Source organism: Rhinopithecus bieti, unplaced genomic scaffold, assembly GCF_001698545.2.
Source record: "Rhinopithecus bieti isolate Rb0 unplaced genomic scaffold, ASM169854v2 scaffold_3734, whole genome shotgun sequence".
In the NCBI taxonomy this organism is placed as follows: domain Eukaryota; kingdom Metazoa; phylum Chordata; class Mammalia; order Primates; family Cercopithecidae; genus Rhinopithecus; species Rhinopithecus bieti.
In genome coordinates, this window is record NW_016804423.1 from 2,311,870 (window position 1) to 2,317,869 (window position 6,000).

A 6,000-nucleotide genomic window follows, 5' to 3' on the forward strand; every position below is an offset into this window, starting at 1 on the left:
CAGTTCCTGGGGCTGCTCTAGCAACATGCACACTTTCCTCCTGTGCTCACCCCACTGTTTTCCAAAAATCACTTCCCAGGATAATGGGAGGCCAAGGGAACACTGCTTCGATTCCACACCCGCTCAGTCTCCCGATCCAGTGGTAGGCCACCCATGTTCCCCTCATTCTTCTCCACCTCCATCTCATAGGAAGGGGGGCGGGGAAGGAAACTCACACAGGTCACACACCTGCGAGGTGCCAGGCACCTGTCACCGGCCACGTGCGCCATTCTCCAATCTTCACCACGACTCAGGGACAGGGTGTTCTGTAACTGCACCACAGCTGTGCCTCACAAAGGCCTTCCAGAGCACTGGCTGTGTTCAAGCCAGCCCTCACTAACTGCAAATACGGTCAGACCAGCTCCGGCACACCCTCTCCCTCAGACTCCAGCAGGCTGATGCACTCTCACGCCACGCATCCCACCCTCCTTTTCTTTGTCATCTTCCTGTCCTGCTCTCTGGGGTCATGGTTGCTGAATCCATGCTGCCAGCCTCCCAGCACCTGCCCCCAACATTTTCACTCAGGGCTTGTTCACATTCACCCATGAACAGGACCTGAAAAGCAGGACCTTTCCTGGGACAGAGGGACAAGGAGCCACAGGGAGGACCCACCAGAAGTGTCTTTAGTGGGGAAAGGGGTTGCGGGGTAAAGTGTCCTCAGCCCTGTGTTAACTCAGAAGTTAAGCTACCAGAGGCTGCAGCTCCAGGAGAGGCCGACCTGTCTGACTCTCAAGCCCTCTGTGGGTCAGGTTCACGTCTTCTGTGAAATACTTCTGTAAAACAAATGAACACAGGCGGCCCCTGTAGTGCATAACCTGCTGAAACCCCTGCACTCCTCCCCAGGGAAGCTGTGCCCATCTGCCCTTTGGAAAACTCACCCCTCTGGGCAGGAGGAAATGGAAACAGGGCTGTCCCTCGGGGCTGGATTTGAACCCTAAAGACATCTCAGTCTGGAAGTGTTTGTGCAGGGCACATGACCGTGATATATATCATAGTAAGGGTGTAGCACGCTTAGTAACTTACACTCATATTTTATTCAGAAAAAGTATTTCAGAAACCATGTTTTATGGAGCCAATTGTACACAGGGAAATATGAAACTATGCTGCACATAAAACAGTTTCAGCTTCTAGCGTCACAGAAGAGCTGCGTCTACATTGATTGACACAGCCTTCCATTTTTAAGCAAACATTTTACAAGCTTGTACTCATTCTCTCTACATTGCATTAAGTTTTATATTTGACATTGTATTTAAAGCATTCACCATATTATTTCAATAGTATTTTCTACCAATATTTCCATATAATTGCAAAGTTTCCACAGTCATTAAACAGTTAGCTCGGTATTATGCTGAATAAATAGATAAATGTGGTTATAACAGTTTCTCTACCGTTTTCCCTTTCGGTCTTGTAAACAACTCCATTCAACATATTTCCTCATCTATACACGGCTATAATAGTTCCTCTTCTGTTTTTCTTTTTCCTCTTGTCAACAATTTTATTCAACACATTTCTTCATCAAGCTTTTTTCTTCATATTTAGATATATTACATTAGGATGCATTTCCAGAAAAGTAATTAGAAATCAAAGAAGGATGATACTAAATTGCCACCTAAAAAAAATTATACCAACCCAAGCTCCCATGAATGGGAGGGAGGCCTACTTCACAAAACTCTCATCTGTATTAAGCACTATTGTTTTAAAAATGTGGATATTTGAAAAGTGGAAAAAATAGCCCTTCATTGTTTATTTTCATTTATTTGACATTTAAACTTAAACATCTTCTCAAGTATTTGCCAATTTTCACTTGCTGTGTAACCTGTGCCACTGTCCCCACCAAAAGGCCCGCATGCTTTTAAATAATGGAATGGTTTTACACCTGCATTGCCTTGTCCAGGTGGCCACCCCACCCCAGGACCCCCAGTCTCCAGTGGCAGTTGCCCAGCACACCTCTCTGTCAGGGCGTCTATAGCTAAACACTGGGGCCAGGTCCCATGCGTCTATAGCATGACACTGGGGTCATGATTCCTCTCCTCCTGGAATCTTGGCATGAGGCGCTGTGGGGGAAACCATGGCTTCAGAAGGAGTGAGAGCCTGTTCCCATGGAAACAGCCCTCTGAGCCTAGAGTCTCTGGACCTCCAGAGCCCTAAGCCACAGGCCTGGAACATAACTTCCCAGGTCAGTGAAGGGGGTGGTAAGGGGCCACTCCTACTTCTGACACTTCGTTCCCAGACCGTCGTCGGCTGGTCCTCCACAGCACATCACTCCCCTGAAGCTTTGTTCTTCTCTCTTTCTCTGCCATGGCAGTTCTAGCGGTTTCAGTTCACTGAGTGAGACCCCTCACCTTCTCTAGGCATCCACAAGCCCTGACAGCCTCAGCACCATTTCCCGGGCTCCTTGCTAAGGCATTAACCTTGTACAACAGGAGTCTCTCATATCAGTGGACTTCCCTCTCTTACCCGGTGTCCGGCCCCCATATGTTTGAACACCCTCGGAATCCAACCCTACCTCCAGCCTCCTGGCTCCTGCTGTGAAGATTGGTTAGTCCTGTCCCTCCCTCAGTGTAAAGTCTCTTCCTCCCTTTGCAGATGCTGTCCTTTCCTAATCGGGGCCTGTTATGACCTGGAGGAGTTGGGGGATGGATTCTGCATGTACGTGGTGGGCATACCTTGCAAGGTCTCCCAGCAATGCAAATGTTAGCCCTCAGTGGGACACACAGGCCACTCCTATAGGCTCAGAGGGTTGGGGGCATCTAGGGAGTCAAGATTTCCATGTTCACTGGCCCCGGGATCCCTGCCCTGGTGTTCAAAGACCTGAGCTTGCCATGGCAGATTTGCTGGGGTTAAGAATTCAGTCTTCTCTGGGGCCCCACAACCCTGGCAAGAAAGTATTACCTTCACTTCTCAGCTTCTTCTGTCCTCCAGTCAAAGTAGAGAATAATCTTGAGATTTTGCCAAGGAGGGTGTCTTAGTCAGCTCAGGCCGCTGTAACACATTGCCATAAGCTCGGTGGCTTCAACAACAGATGCAGTCCAGGATCACGGTGGAAGCCGGTTTGTTTCCTGGTGACCGCCCTCTTCTTGGTTGGGGGTAGGGGCAGCCACCTTCTTGCTGTGTCCTCATACTGCTGAAAGAGAGAGAGACAGAGAAAGAGAGAGAAAGAGCAAGCTCTGGCGTCTCTTCCTCTTCTTTATCAGGGCACTGACCATCACACAGTCTCCACCTTCATAACCTCATCTAAACCTAGTCGCCTCCCAAAGGTCCCTCCTCCCAATATCATCATATTAAGGGTTGGGGCTTCAACATATGAATTGTGTGTCGCGGGATGCGGGGTGAGGACCAAACATTCAGTCCCTAATAGAGGTCCTGATTTGCCTGACATTAAACACTCTCAGCTTTCATTTTCTCTCTGCAATGCAAGGTTCCTAAATTATGGCACTATTGGTATTGGAGCCTGAACATTCTTTGTTTGGGGGACTGTCCTGTGCACTCTAAGTTGTTTAGCAGCATCCCTGGTCTCTACCCACCAGATGCCAGTAGCAACTCTTCCCCTCAGCTGTCAAAACCAAGTGAGAACCATTGCTCTATTGCATCAACAGCCCTCAGAAAGTGACCTGGGCAACACCCAGGTAATGCCTGTGCCGATGGGTTCCCTTCCACTCCCCTCTCAGCCCTGGTCACCTGGAAGTTTTGACAGTTGCAACACTATGGCATTCCAGAGGCTATCTATCCTCTGTGTAGCATGAGCGATGGTTCTCACAGCTAGACCACTGACTGCTTCTGCCAGCTGCCTTGGCGGTAGGTCTTTCAGGTCAAGTTCCACAGGAAGCAGACTGTGAGATGTACATCTACATACAGAAAGGATACTGGGGATGGTAGCTGGAACAGCACCTCTTAGGAGTCAGGAAGCAGGACTGCTGCACAGCAGTCTGTAATGCCTGTAAGTCAGGCTGTAATGCCCGTAAGTCAGAGGCTTCCACTGATTTCGCCGGGAGCATGGAGCTGGGATGGTCTTATATAGTTGTTGGAATTAAAGCAAGGGCTCGGTTTTTATGTGCCTGCATCAACAAGTCACCACATGGGGCTACCATGAGGAGGGACAAAGTCTTGCCCATGGTAGCTCCCTTCAGCTCAGGCAGGTCCCAGAGAGGGACTCTGCAGTAATGCTGCAACAGCCAGTGCTCTGGGGAGCAGGGAAATGAGCACCTGTCCTGGAGAGGGGGATTTGGGCTGCACACCATGGTGGCCATCTCTTCCACATCTAGTTATATAAGTTATGCTAAAATAAACCTCTGTTCTATTTACAGGACTCCTTTTTCTGTCTTTCTCACTGAACTCTGCGCTCCTGGAAGGCAGAGGCCAGGTCTTTCTTACCACAACCTCCTCAGCTGCCAGCAAAATCCTTGGCCCTGGTTCAATTCAATCTATGTTTGTTTTAAAAATAAGTGAATGAACCAATTTAACAACATGATTTTCAAGCAAAATACAACACCTTCCATATCTACAAAGGCTAATGATGAAAGACGAAAAACATGTGTTCTCCTCTTGTAAAATCTCTCCTGAGCTTACAGCCACTTTGAGCATCTTTCGTTTGTGGATAGTTTCCCGTTGTGTGTTTCTACTGACGTGCTGCAGGGAATGGGACCACGTGGGAAGGCTTCTTCTCAGGTGCTCTGTGCCTTTCACTAGCTTCTTGGGACAGATTCCTTTGGCACCATATGCCAGATCCAGTTGTGAATTGGACTTAAAGGTACAGCATGAACACATTATCTAATTAATTAACATTTAAAAGACTCTCTGAAGAAGAAATCACTGGGTAGACGATGTGATACCAGAATGTGTAAATGATTAAACTCCAGATTTGGGGAAATTAAAATACTGTAATGGGCACCCAAATGTATGTCCTGTGCATACCTGTTCAGTAGAGCTTTAGATTTCGGGAATATTACAAGCAGGTGCCCGATTTATAGTTTAGGTTGGAAACCTTGAACTACTCAAACTAAGTCCTTAAGAATGTATTTTTATCACTAATTAAATAAGTTGTTGGCCTGTTTTCTCTTACCAAAAGGTCTTATTGAAAGAAAATGAAAACATTATGATAATGAGCCCTCTGTGCTCAGTGACAGTACCAGGAGAAAGGCACTAACAGCCATTATCACAGCACACAGAGGATGATTCTCAGAGTGTTTCCTGCATATTTTCACCCTTCTGAATTTGTTCTCCCCAAAACAAGCCAACAGTGTGGGTAATGAAAAGATATATATTAAGGAACTTAATGTGAGTGACTGAGAAGTTTTCAATTGCATAGGCAAAAAAACTTGTCTCTTTTTTATTCTGGGAGCCAGTTACTCCAGGAGTGAGCTGTCCTCTGTCTGCATTAGTTGAGTCATGACACTAACTTTTTGGTTTGCAGTGTGGGCAGTAGGGTGAACTCGGGACTGAGCAAATACTCTCCACTGTTTTCCCCTTGGATAACCCCAGCAACCTCATTTAATCACCAGCATTTATTTATTTATTTATTTGGAGACAGGGTCTCATTCTCTTACCTTGGCTGGAGTGCAAATGTGGTATCATGGCTCACTGCAGCCTCTACCTCCCAGGGTCAAGTGATCCTCCTGCCTTAGCCTCCCTCCCAAGTAGCTGGACCTACAGACACACACTACCATGCTTAAATATTTTATTATTATTATTATTATTTTTAGTAGATACAGGGTCTTACTATGTTGCCCAGCTAGTCTTTTAAACTCCTGAAGTCAATTGATCCTCCTGCTTTGGCCTCCCAAAGTGTTGGGATTATATGTGTGGGCCAGCATGCCTAACCTAATCTCTAGATTTTAAGATATTTTGTTTGCTACTTTTTCACTTTCCAAGCATGTAGCAATAAGACCTTTTCCAACCACCTGATGAAATGCCGGTAGGAAATGAAATCCGAGCCGTCAGAAAGGCTCTTACACTCCTGTTGGA